We start from the raw sequence: 13,554 nt of genomic DNA, 5'->3' as shown, positions 1-13,554 counted from the left end.
CCTCAGAGTGATGGGGAGGGAGGAAGGGGAAGAGGGCGGATTCTGCTTAAACCTAACTCTAACCCCGACCACTCTCACCACTTTCATTCAACATGGTCTAGGAAGTCCTAGACATAGTAATCACATGAGAAAAAGAAATAAAAGGAATCCAATGGCAGAGGAAGAAGTAAAACTGTCACTGTTTGTAGATGAGATGATGTTTTATATTTCATTTATTTATTTATTTATTCATTTATTTATTCTGGTTGTGCTGGGTCTTAGTTGTGGCAGGTGAGCTCCTTAATTGCGGCAGGCAGGCTCCTTAGTTGTGGCATGCGAACTCTTAGTTGTGGCATGCATGTGGGATCTAGTTCCCTGACCAGAGATCGAACCCAGGCCCCCTGCATTGGGAGCGGGGACCCTTAACCACTGGACCACTGGGGAAGTTCCGACATGATGTTTTATTTAGAAAATCCTTAAGATGGCCCCCAAAAACAAATAGAATTCATTGGCGAATTCAGTTAAGTTGCAGGACACAAAATTCACCTATAGAAATCAGTTGCATCTCTATCCACTGGCAACAAACTTTCAGAATGAGAAATTAAGAAAACAAACCCATTGGCAATGGTATTAACAAAAATGAAATACCTAGGAATACATCTAACCCAGGAGGTAAAAGACCTGTACTCAGAAAACTGGAAGACACTGATGAAGGAAACTGGAGACGACACAAATGGACAGATATAATGTGTTCATGGACTGGGAGAATTCATATTGTTAAAACGATTCCACACCCCAGAGCAATCTAGAGATTTGATGCCATTCTTATCAAAATACCAATGGAATTTTATGAAAACTAGAACAAAGAATTATAATATGTGTAAGGAAACAGAAAAGAACCTGAATAGTCAATACGATCTTAAGAAAGAAGCACAAACTTGGACATATCACACTCCCTGTTTCAAACTATACTACATATCTAGAATAATCAAGACAGTATGGTATAGGAACAAAAGAAATACACATAGATCCATGGAACAGAACTGAGAGCCCCAAAATAAACATCCAAGGAACAGAACTGAGAGCCCCAAAATAAACATAGGCATATATGGTCAATTCATCTATGACAACGGAGGTGAGACTATACAATGGGGAAAAGATAGCCTCTTCAATGAACGGTGGTGGGGAAACTGGACAACTACATGCACAAGAATCAAACTGGAATCCTTTCTTATACCACCTACACAAGCAACCTCAAAATGAATCAAATACTTCAATGTAAAACCTGAAGCCATAAAGCTCCTCGAAGAAAACATAAGCACTCTGGTCTTTGACATCCATCTTAGCAATATTTTCTGGATCTGTCTCCCGAAGCAAGAGGAACAAAAGCAGAATAAACCAATGGGACTCCATCTAACTTTAAAGGTTTTTCAATGTCAAAGGAAACCATCCACAAAATGAAGAGGCAGCCTACCGAATGTGAGAAAATAGTTGCAAACAATCTGTCTGAAAAGGGGTTCATATCCAAAATAGATGAAGAACTCACACAACTGAACCTCCAAAAACCAAAAACCCAATTAAAACTTGGGACCGAACATTTTTCCAAAGAGTACGTACAGATGGCCGAGAGACATATGAAACTATGACCAATATCACTTATCATCAGGGAAACGCACATCAAAAGAACAATGAGATTATCACCTCACACCTAAAAACTTGGCTTTCGTCCAAAAGACAACAAATAACAAGCCTTGGCGAGGATGAGGAGAACCCTCACGCATTCTCTTGGGAATGTTCATTGGTGCAGCCACTATGGAAAGCAGTACAGAGGTTCCTCAAAAAATTAAAAATAGAACTACCATATGATGCAGGAATTACACTTGGGGGTATCTTTCTGAAGGAAACAAAACCACGAATTCAAAAAGATATACACAAGGAGATCAGCTCAGTGCTTTGTGACCACATAGAGGGGTGGGATAGGGAGGGTGGGAGGGAGGGAGACGTAAGAGGGAAGAGATATGGGAACATATGTATATGTATAACTGATTCACTTTGTTATAAAGCAGAAAATACCACACCACTGTAAAGCAATTATACTCCAATAAAGATTTAGAAAAAACAAGAAAAAAGAAAACAAAAAATACGGGAATGCATCTAAATCACATCTACAATGGACACTTAGGTTTATCTTGTATGTCTGAACCACAGTTACTCCTTTTTGACAGTAAAATGCATTCCCCTCCTCAATGCCAAAGCAGATGTACAATTCGTATCCAAAAGACCACAAAACAGGCCAATTTGGTCAGTAAAATTTAAGTTAAACCATGTATAAGCCAGAGTGACTTCCTCACACCTCAATATGTGAAGAGTTTTTTTCCCTTTTGATTACAAGTCTTTCAATAGAAAGCACTGATGATCAAAATGTCAATCCCTCAGTGCCAGAATGAGTCAGCTGTTTGGCCCAGGTGTAGATCATGTCCCTCAGTGATAGGCCTCCTTTATATTTGCCTAGTTAATCCACATTGGGGGAATACTGATCAGGTATCGTGAACATGCTCAGAGGAATGTTAATGAGAAAACGCTTTATATAGGTCATACATTTTATTATTCATACCCAATTGTCACACAAGCATTGCACATGTGCTTTTAGCAGTAGACCTAAAGCAAACAGTGATACATCAGGAGTAGTTACATTCTCATAAATTCACTAGGTAATTTTCCTTTCCTCTTAAATATCAGGGCAAAATGAAGCCAACACAGTAACTTTCATAAATACACACTTCCATACAGAGGTGTCATTTATCCAATTGCTCCAAGTCCTAAGTAGCTTGAGGGGAAGGACTTCCCTGTGTCTGGAAAACACAGATCAAAGCCAGTAACAAAAAAACCCAAAAACATTATAACCATATTCACCAGTTCACTCAATAACCAATCCTTCTGTTAACTTTTTATGAAGCCATACGATTCTCCATTAAGATTTTTCATTTCTTACCCAGTTTGGCATTATGATATGAAATTTATCAGAGACCTGTGCTTGCCAAAAGGTCCTTCACATAGATCTTCTTGAAGATGGAGCACTTTTGCAAAGTGTTAGAGCACAACAGTAACTATCTATAAATCACATAAAGACTTAAAAGGTCATGGTTAAACATTTGACCACAATGTAAATGACAAAAGAAACCATTAATGCTGTTACATACAACATTTAAAAATAACTAGAATTATGACCGATAAAATTTTACCAGGACATACTAGCTTTTTAGGAATTCCATGTAATTTAACATACTAATCAAACATTTCTCTCTGAGATGGCTCAAGGACCTTCGAAAGCAGCTCAAAGTTAGCTGGAGATCAAAAGTACTGTTAGACTTGGCCAAACAACACTTATTCACTGAACCAAAGTAAAGAGATTTCAAACAAAAATACAGATCACAGACAGGCAAAGGAACTCACAAGCTGTTCACAATCAAAAGCAGCATTCCGAGGAAACTTTGGAGGGAGAATCCAAATCCAGGCTTGCCCTAACCCACTTCCAACAAAATCCATCTTAGAAAATCCTGGTCATGCACAACTCTTTCCTCAGTGTTCCCTTTTCACAAATTACCTTCTGTATCCATCTTATGTTGCCCCTTATTTTTTTCTGCATTCAGACACAACCAGCTCTACTACAAAGTGACTTTCTTTTCTCTTTGTACCATCAGGCTGTTACCTAGCTGCTCACTTTCTTTATTATGTAGCTTAATAAATGCTTGAACATATGGAACTCCTTTTGTCTTTCTCTTCCTGTGACAAAATAACTCTAGCTGAAGGATGGTATAGTCATTTAGGCTCCCACTCAAAGACCACCATTCCTCATTTTTCAAGAATGTATCCATACATTGGCCAGACAAAATTACAATAGAATTGCATTCTTTTCTTAGTCTTAGGTTTACAACTATAGGTTGACCAGTCTGCCAGGATTTTGCCCATTGGCTATCACATGGAACTGAAGAAGAAGCACTTCTTATGCTTGAACCATAGAACACTCACACACGGACTAAAAACAAAACAAAATCCTAAACACCAACGGAAGCCTCAAACCAAAGGAACCAGAAACCAAACAGAAACCAAAAACCAAACAGCACAAGACTCAAATCATCTTCCAACTCTCAACTTAGCCTGTGACCTCTGTCCAAGTGGTGCACCTTCCAAATGAGATTTCCTGGAATGAAAAGTCACCCAAATGGGAACCAAGGTTACCCCAAATGTACAGGGTTAAAAGGACCTCAGACTGCATGCCAGGGGAGTTACCACACGCTGGCTGAGGTGCTGCAACCTCCCAAATGCTATTTTTCTGGTTCCCCAAAATAATTCCTTGGAGTAAGACATTCGGGGCAGCCCAGGCAGGAGGAAGAGAGGAACGTCCTCAAGGCAAAGATGGCCTCGGCAGCTGGTAGGGTGTTCCCTCTTCCACCATCTATTCCTGCCCCAGAGTTCTAACTACTGGGATGACTGGGGCACAGCCTTCCCAGGCAAGGGTCCCAGGTGGTCTGCCCTCTAAAGGAATTCTCCAACCCTACACTCTCTCGAAAGAGGCTGGCGTGGAGAAAATCTCAGTACCCGATTGAGTCAGGGAACCCACAGGGGCCAACCCCAAGTCAGCCCCACATTGGGTACTAAATTTGATGTCAAAAACTCGACCACTGTGCACCAGTGCCAAATCGAATCTGAGAGAGAGTGGTTTGGAGGAAGTAGAAAAGAATAGCTTTACTGCTTTTGCAGCCAAAGGGGGACACAGAAAACTCGTGCCCTCAAAAACCGTGCGTCCCAATGCAGGAGGATCTGGTGAGGAGTTTTACACCAATGGTTTAAGGATGCAGCTCCTCCTAAGGTTTAGTGTGTGTACAGGGACTTAACTCCCTTTAATCTGGCCTCAGATGGTCTATTGATGAGCTTCTCTGAAATAAAGAAGACTAAAATCTTCTATTTTGTGGGGGTTTTAGGTTGCTAAAGAGCCCAAAGATACGCTTACCTGTATCCCTTGAGGCAAAATCAGGATCCAGCCCCAAGGCAGCACTATTGTTTCTTGACGCTTCCTCACTTTTCTCTGCATCCCCTCCCTTCCCTGATTAGCAACCGTTCGAATCTGCCCTTTGGAAATCAGGGAGGGTCCTGGAGTCTCTAGTCTAAATAAGGCGCTGACACTACACCTAACTCAGACCCTGACACTCTCCCTAAGCAAAGCCCTGAGACTACTCCTAACTCATTCCCTGACACTGTACCTAACAAAAGGCTCTGATGCTAATCCTAAATCAGGCCCTGACACTGTGTCTAACGAAGGCCCTGCTGCCATCAATAACTAAAGTCCTGACACTATCCTGAGCTAATATCCTCATCCATGTCTTACTAAGGTCCTGAAACTGTCCCAAAGGAAGCCCTTACACTGTCCCTAAAAGAGGCCCTGAGCGTGTTTTTAACAAAGACCCTAATGCTGCTCCTACAGAGGCCCTTATGCTGCTCCTAAGTCATGCCCTGACACTGTCCCTGACTCAGGCCCTAAAGATAGGCTTCACATAGGCCCTGTTGCTGTACTTCAGTTAGGCTCTGACGTTGTCCCTACATCACGGCCTGACACTGGTCTTGATTAAAGACCTGACACTGGTCCTGATTAAAGCCCTGACACTGGTCCTAACTAGGACCCTGATGCTCTCAATAACTAACGTCTTCACGCTATCCCTAGCTCATTTCCTGACACTACCCCTGGCCTGGAAACTGACTCTGTCCCGAGCTAATTTCCTGCCTCTTATCCTCACTGATGACCTAATGCTCTCCCTAATTAAGACCCAGACTAGTCCTAACTAAGGTCCTGACACTGTCGCTAACTAAGGCCCGGAATCTTCACTAATACAGGTGCTGCTACCGGCAATAACTAAAATACGACACAATCCTGAGCTAATATCCTGACCCATTTCTAAACAAGGTCCTGACACTCTCCCTAAGAAATCCCCGTTGCTTTCCCTAAGTCAAGCAGTGACGCTGTCCCTGCCTGCATCAATGACACTGGTTCTAAATAGGGTCCTGATAAACTCAGTGACTAAGGTCTAGACACTATCCCTAGGTCATTTCCTGACACGATCCATGAACTTTACCCTAAACCTAGCCCTAGCAAATGTCCTGCCTCTTATGCTAATTGAAGCCCTTACTCTGTGCCTAACACAGACCCTGAATATAGGTCCAATGCCGTGACACTGTCACTAAGGCCTAGATGCTTGTCCTAAATCGGGCCCAGAACTGACACTCAATAAAACCCTAACACTATTCCTAACTCAGGCCCTGACACGGTACCTAACAAAGGCCCAGATACTAGTCCTAATGCAGGCCCTGACACTGTCTCTAACTAAGGTCCTGCTGCCGTCAATATCTAATGTCCTGACACTATCCTGAGCTCATTTCATGACCCATCTCTTAACGAGGACCTGAAACTGTCCCTAAATAAGCCTGATGCTGTCCCTAAGAGAGACCCTGAGGCTGTCCCTAACAGAGGTCCTGATAATGGCTTTAGCAAAGCACCTGAGGCCGATCCTACCTAGGCCCTTATGCTGCTCCTAAGTCATGCCCTGATACTGTACCTAGTTAAGGCCCTGACCCTAAGCCTCACTCAAGCCCTGTCACCCTTCCCAAGTCCGGCTCTGACGCTCTCCCTACCTGAAGGCCTGACAATGGTCCTAAATTAGACCCTGATGCACTAAGTAACTGAAGTCTTGGCACTAATCCTAGGTCATGTCCTGACACTATCCCTAGACCTTAACCTAAACTTGCCTTTCACTAATGTCGAGCCTCTTGAGCTAACTAAATCCCAGATGCTGTCCCAAACTAAGGCACTGAAATTAGTCCCGAGGCTATGAACCTCTCTCTAACAGAGGCGTGGAGGCTCGTTCTAACTCAGGCACTGACACAACACCTAACTCAGGCCCTGACACTGTACTTAACGAAGGCTCTGACGCTCCTCCTAAAATCCTGACCCATGTTTTACCAAGATCCTAAAACTGTCCCAAAGTAAGCCCTGACGCTGTCCCGAAGGGAGGCCCTGAGAATGTCCCTAACAGAGGCCCTAAAAATGTCTTTTACTAAGACCCTAATGCTGATCCTACAGAGGCACTTATACTACTCCTACGTTATGCCCTGACACCGTCCCTCACTCAGGCCCTAAAGATAGGCCTCACTTAGGCCCTGTTGCCGTACCTTAGTTAGGCTCTGACGTTATCCCTACATCAAGCCCTGACACTGGTCCTGATTAAGGCCCTGACACTGGTCCTTACAAAGGCACTGATGCTCTCAATCACTAAGGTCTTCACGCTATCCCTAGCTCATTTCCTGACCCTATCCCTGACCTGGAAGCTGACTGTGTCCCGAGCTAATTTCCTGCCTCTTGTCCTCACAGAAGCCCTAATGCTCTCCTTAACTAAGGCCCAGACTAGTCCTAACTCGGGCCCTCACACTGTCTCTAAGGCCTGGAATATGTCCCTAATATAGGCCCTGCTGCCGGCCATAACTAAAATCCGAACAATATCCTGAGCCAATATCCTGACCCATTTCTAACCAAGGGCCTGACACTCTCCCTAAGAAAGCCCTGTCTCTGTCCCTAAGTGAAGGACTGAGGCTGTACCTAACTCAGGCCCTGAAGCTGTGCCTACCTGAGGCCTTGAAGCTGTGACTACCTCAGACCCTGATCATGTCGTTAACTAAGACTCTATTGCAGACCCAACAAAGGCCCTGATGCACCTCCTACATCATGCCCTGACAGTGTCCCCAGCTAAGGGCCTGACGCTAGGCCTAAATCAGGCCCTGTGGCTCTCCCTAAGTCAGGCACTGGAGCTGTCCCTACTGGCAGCCATGATAGTGGTTCTAAATAAGACCCTGATACTGTCAGTGACTAAGGTTCTGACACTATCCCTAGGTCATTTCCTGACACGATCCATAAACTTTAGCCTAAAACTAGCCCCAGCAAATGTCTTGCCTCTTATGCTAACTGAAGCCCTTCATCTGTCTAACACAGACATTGAATTTAGGCCCAAGGCCATAACACTGTCCCTAATTGAGGCCTAGATGCTCGTCCTAAATCTGGCCCAGAACTGTCCCTCACTAAAGCCCTAACACTATTCCTAACTCAGGCCCCGACACGGTACCTAACAGAGGTCCAGATGCTGATCCTAACGCAGGCCCTGACACTGTGTCTAAATAAGGCCCTGCTGCCATCAATATCTAATGTCCTGACATTATCCTGAGCTAATATCATGACCCATGTCTTATCAAGGTCCTGAAACTGTCCCATAGTAAGCCCTGACGCTGTCCCTAAGACAGGCCCTGAGGCTGTCTCTACCTCAGAATCTGAAATTCTAATGTCCTGACTCTCCCTAACTAACATCCTGACGCTGCCTCTAAGTGAGGCCCCGACACTCTTCTTAACTAAGGACTTGCCGCTGTCCCTACCTAAAACCCTGACACTGTCTGTAACTAATGACCTGACTCCCTAACTAACACCCTAGTTTGGGCCCTAACTAACGCCCTGACACTGGTTCTAATTATGGCCATAATGCTGGTTCTAAGGCCCTGAAGATATCCCTGAGTAACAGCCTCAACTGTGTCTAACTAAGGCTCTCACGTTATCTCTAAGTGAAGCACTGACACTGTCCCTAACTTACGCCCTTATAGTCTAAGCTGTCACTAAATAATGCCCTGATCCTGTCCCTAAGTAAGGTCCTGAATATGTCCCTAAGTGCATCTCTGACGATGTCCTTAACAGCCTGAACTCTCTTCAAGTTATCTCTGAGGCTCTGACACTGGCCCTTCCTAAGGCCTCACCCCAGGGTTGTCCCAGGCTGCTGGGCGGTTTTCTCTTGTCCGCATCTCTAGCCAGCTGCCTGCCATCGGCCACTCTAAGATTCTGCGATACAGTGGTCCCACGTGGGATGTGCCTGTGTAGGCTCACCTGCGGGAGGAGAGTCATGGCCGCTCCACCTTCCAGGGGACTGCGGCTCAGGGTAGGAGCCTCACAGCCAGTGTCTGGACACAGGGTTCTGTGTCCTTGTTCGTTGTAAATCCCTTGGAGTTACCTCTAACATTTTTGAATGGATATCGCCCCCTCTGCATTTTTATAATATAAATTATTTACCACATTAAAATCTAGGAATGACATTCTTAGAACGAGCAGGAGAACACTGGATGCCCCCCCCCCAATGATCTATTACTTGGAGGATTTAAAATTCTAATGAGAAAACACTCACTCTCCTCACCCTCTTGGGCATCAGCACAAGGCGGGAATCAGCCGCATCCTTTATTTATCCCTCTGATTTTCCAGAACCTTTCCTTCCAGGAGAAATCTCTGGGCTCTTCGGGAGCTGTGAGTGGTGGCCGTCAGGTAAACCTGAGACTGAAAAGCAAGAGAAAGACAGACAGAGGAGGAGATGAGAATTGGTGACGGGGAGAAGCAGGCACGTCCACGTTCAGTCGCAGGCTGAGAGTCTGGGTTAGTCTCCAGCGAAGCTAAGGACCACCAGGGTCTGGCCCCACTGGCCTTGTCACCTGGTGTGGGGACTGGGGACAGCCAACCCCCCATGGCCACTGTCAGAGAAATCAGGGAGGTGGGAGGGCACCCCTGAGAGCCAGATTGAAAATGGTCATGCTGTGAAATAATAAGATGCCCTTTCAGAAAAGTGAAGACTGTTCTCTTGGTTCTCAAAGACTTGCAAATACTCTGTGTCCTTCTGGAGGCATGCTGAAGCCTTCAGCATTTGAGGGCAGTAATGGGAGTGCATCTGGGCTCAAAACCATCCAGCACTCACTCCCTGAGGGTGCTGAGGATGACCCGTGTCCACCCCTCGGGTGCTGTGGGGCCTGAAACCCCCTGATCACCGAGGACGGGAGGGGCCGCACAGACACTCCACTGCACCACCGGGGGCTTGGCTGCTGGGCTACAGTCCTTTATCAGATACATGGTTTGCAAACATCTTGGGCCATTTTGGATGGTGGATTATCTTATTCCTTGCTCCTTTTATACACAACTGTTTTTCATCTTGAGGAAGTCCAGTTCATGTATTTTGTCTTTTGTTGCTTGTGCTTTTGGTAGATCTAAGAAATCATGACCAAATCCAAGGTCATGAAGATTTACTCTCATGTTTTCTTCTAGGAGTTTCCTAATTTTGGTTCTTGCATCTAGGCCTTTGGTCCATTTTGCATCTAGGCCTTCGGTTGATTTTGTATATGAGGTGGGGGGAGGTAAGGGTCCAACTTTACTCTTCTGCATGTGGGTATCCATTTGTTCCGGAACCTGTGCTTATTCTTTGGGAGAAAATACCTGCAAATGACGTGATCAACAAGGGCTTAATTCTAAAATATACAAACAGCTCATACAACTCAAAAGAGTAAAAAAAATCAAAAAATAGGCAGAATTTTAGAAGGTCTAAATAGACATTTCTCCAAGGACATACAGATGGCCAAGAGGCACGTGAAAAGATGCTCCACATCGCTAATTATGAGAGAATGCAAATCAAAACTACAGTGAGTTATCACCCTGTAGTGGTCAGAATGGCCATCATTAAAATGTCTAGAAATAAATGCTGGAAGGGGTGTGGAGAAAAGGGAACCCTCCTACACTACTGGTGGGAATGTAAATTGATGCAGCCGCTATGGAAAACAGTATGGAGGTTCCTCAAAAACTAAAAATAGAATTACCATATGAACCAGCAATCTCACTCCTGGGCACACATCCAGACAAAACTATAATTCGAAAAGGTACGTGCACCCCAGCATTCACAGCAGCACTCTTCACAATAGCCAAGACACGGAAGCAACCTGAATGTCCCTCAACAGATGAGTGGATATAGAAGATGTGGTACATATATACAGTGGAATATTACTCAGCCATAAAACAGAATGAAATAATGCCATCTGCGGCTACATGGATGGACCTAGAGATTATCATACAAAGTTTAGTAAGTCAGACAGAGAACAACACATACCATGTGATATCACTTATATGTGGATTATAAAATGAGACACAAATGAACCTATCTACAGAACAAAAACACACTCACAAATATAGAAAACAGGCTTGTGGTTGTCAAGGGGAAGACAGGGGAGAGGGATGGATTGGGAGTCTGGGATTAGTAGATGCAAATTATTATATATAGGATGGATAAACAAGGTCTTACTGTACAGCACAGGGAACTGTACTCAATACCCTGTAATTAACCATAATGGAAAAGAATATGAAAAATATGTATATATGTATGTTTGTATATATGAATCACTTTGCTGCACAGTAGAAATTAACACAACATTGTAGGAGCACGGACACTCCGGTCAGACTCAAGGTGACCTCTGGTGCCAGGACAGAGGCCCGGCCTCTCTGTGGGCAGAAGAACCCACACCACACAGGCCCTGGTGCAGTGCCCCTTCCGTGGGGTCCGGTGGGTGCACGCAAGTCAGCCAGTGTCTGTGTGTCTCAGCCTGTAACCACAGACCACACTGTCCTGCTCTGCTCACAAGAGCGAGGCCAATGGAGGGACAACAGGGGTGGGAACAATGCCGGGTCATGATCTGACCGGGTGAGAAAGGGTCCAAGGAGCGAGAACCCGGCTGCCTTTTCCTGATGAGACGAGAGCTGACGTCCACCCTGTGGGCAGCCCCTCTCCCCACGTCCCGAGGTAAGGCTGCCTTTCCTGCACCCTGGGCAGTGTCATGCCCGTGTATACAGCAGGACGCACAGTAGTGCACGCAGCAGGCCTGATGCCTGCCCTTGCCATGTACTTGGGGGCTTCCTGAGGGTGGAACATCCCGACAGGACACGGGCCGACCCCGGGGAGGATGTAGGGGTGAAGCGTTTGGGAGCCTCTGGAGGGGATCCTCACCTGTCTGCACAGATGGACTGAGGACACCGACCAAGGGTGAGCAGGTGGGGAGCCCCGCAAGGGTCCTAGGACTTCCCAATATAAAGGACTTCCCTTTCTTCCCTGTTGTGGATGACCTGGATGTGGTCGAAACAGTGGGATTTTGGAAGTTCAATTTTCCACACCATTCCACCAAAAAAACCTGTTAGAAATAATAAATGAATTCAGTAAAGACGCAAAATCAGTACACACAACTCAACTGCATCTCTAAACACTAATAATGAACCATCAGAAAGAGAAAAAAAACCCTATTTACAACCGCATCAAAAAGAACAAAATACCAAGGAATAAATTTAACCGAGGATGTGAAAGACCTGAAAACTTTAAGACACTCATGAAGACATTGAAGAAGACACAAGTCGGTGGAAAGACTCCCCGTGCTCACGGAATGCAAGAAGTACTGTTGCTAAAATGTCCATTCTACCCAAAGTGGTGCACACAGGGAAGGCAGGCCGTCCTGAAATTCCAATGGTGTTTTTCACAGAAATGGAGCAAATCCTCCTAAGATGCGTGTGGAGCCACAAAGGACCCCGAAGAGCCAAGGCGACCCTGAGAAAGGAGAACAGGCCGCAGGCATCTCCCTCCCTGACTTCACACTTCATCACGAAGCTACAGTCCCCAAAACAGTGCGGAACTGGCTCAAAACAGGCGCACAGACCAGAGCGACGGGACGGAGAGCCCAGAACACATCCTGCACGGTGGGGGGGGGGGGGGGGGGGGCATTAAGTTACGACAAGGGGGCCAAGGACACACCAAGTGGAAGGGCAGCCCCACGGTAAACGGCGCGGGGAAGACTGCACACCCCATAACCCACGCGGCTCCACCGAACACCAGCCTGACCAAACATCCAGCTTTGCACACCAAGGCCTTCCTGGGTCGCATGAAGACGGACCCCCGCAGCCGTCAGTCGCCCCCAGGAAGCTTCTCCCCACTGTTCCTCACTGTCTCCTCACCTGTTCCTCCGGCGTCGCCTGCGTCCTCAGCAAACCCAGCTGCTGCCAGCGTGGACGCAGCCCCACGTTGTCCTGAAGCCAAAACCACAGCGAGTCCTTGAGGAGACCGAGCGCCCGTCAGCAGCCACAACCCGGCGGTGCCTGAGGAGACCCAACTCCCCTCAGCTGCGCTCAGAGCGGGGCTCCGCGGGGAACGCGCATGCGCTGTGGTCACAGAAGGGGTGTCAGCGCCACCCTGTGGTCGGAGCGGGAACTGCAGGCCGCCCCTCCCTCACGGGTCACTGGAGACAGAGACCCTGCTGGCAGAACTGCTGAACCCATTAAATAGTGGAAATCAAACAAATGAAGACAATATCCCATAGCTTCTCCAAAGTAGTTAGGGAACAATGAATTGGAAACCAGATGGAATAAAATGAATGTAGACACGAGCTTTACAACTTACACCAAATTCACTCAAAATGATTCAGAGACAAGTTTGAAATGCAAAACTATTCAAAATTATAGGAGAAAACATAAAAGAAAATTGATATGAGCTTGGGCTTGGTCATGGCCATCACAAGCTTTGTGGTTTTAACACACAACACAAAAAAGGAGTCCAGAAAGAAAAACAAGGGATTCTGTGGACTTTATAAAATTAAAGGTTTCTACTGTGTGATAAACCTCATTCAGAAAATCGAAAGACAACACACACTGGG

General features: G+C 45.9%; 1 long non-coding RNA gene across 4 annotated transcripts in view; it reads right to left on the bottom strand.

Annotated features, from left to right (window-relative positions):
• Positions 1 to 13,035, bottom strand: part of LOC137215053 (uncharacterized) — a 262,346-nt gene extending 249,311 nt beyond the window's left edge. For all 4 annotated transcript variants that reach the window (XR_010939140.1, XR_010939137.1, XR_010939138.1 and 1 more), the window contains exons 1-2: positions 12,860 to 13,035; positions 9,243 to 9,388 (exon numbers count right to left, since the gene is read on the bottom strand). This is a non-coding gene — a long non-coding RNA (uncharacterized lncRNA). The remainder of the gene's footprint in view (positions 1 to 9,242; positions 9,389 to 12,859) is intronic.
• Between the last annotated feature and the right edge of the window lie 519 nt (positions 13,036 to 13,554).

This window comes from Pseudorca crassidens, chromosome 20 (assembly GCF_039906515.1).
Source record: "Pseudorca crassidens isolate mPseCra1 chromosome 20, mPseCra1.hap1, whole genome shotgun sequence".
Classification (NCBI taxonomy): domain Eukaryota; kingdom Metazoa; phylum Chordata; class Mammalia; order Artiodactyla; family Delphinidae; genus Pseudorca; species Pseudorca crassidens.
This window is presented reverse-complemented; position numbering and strand designations above follow the sequence as displayed.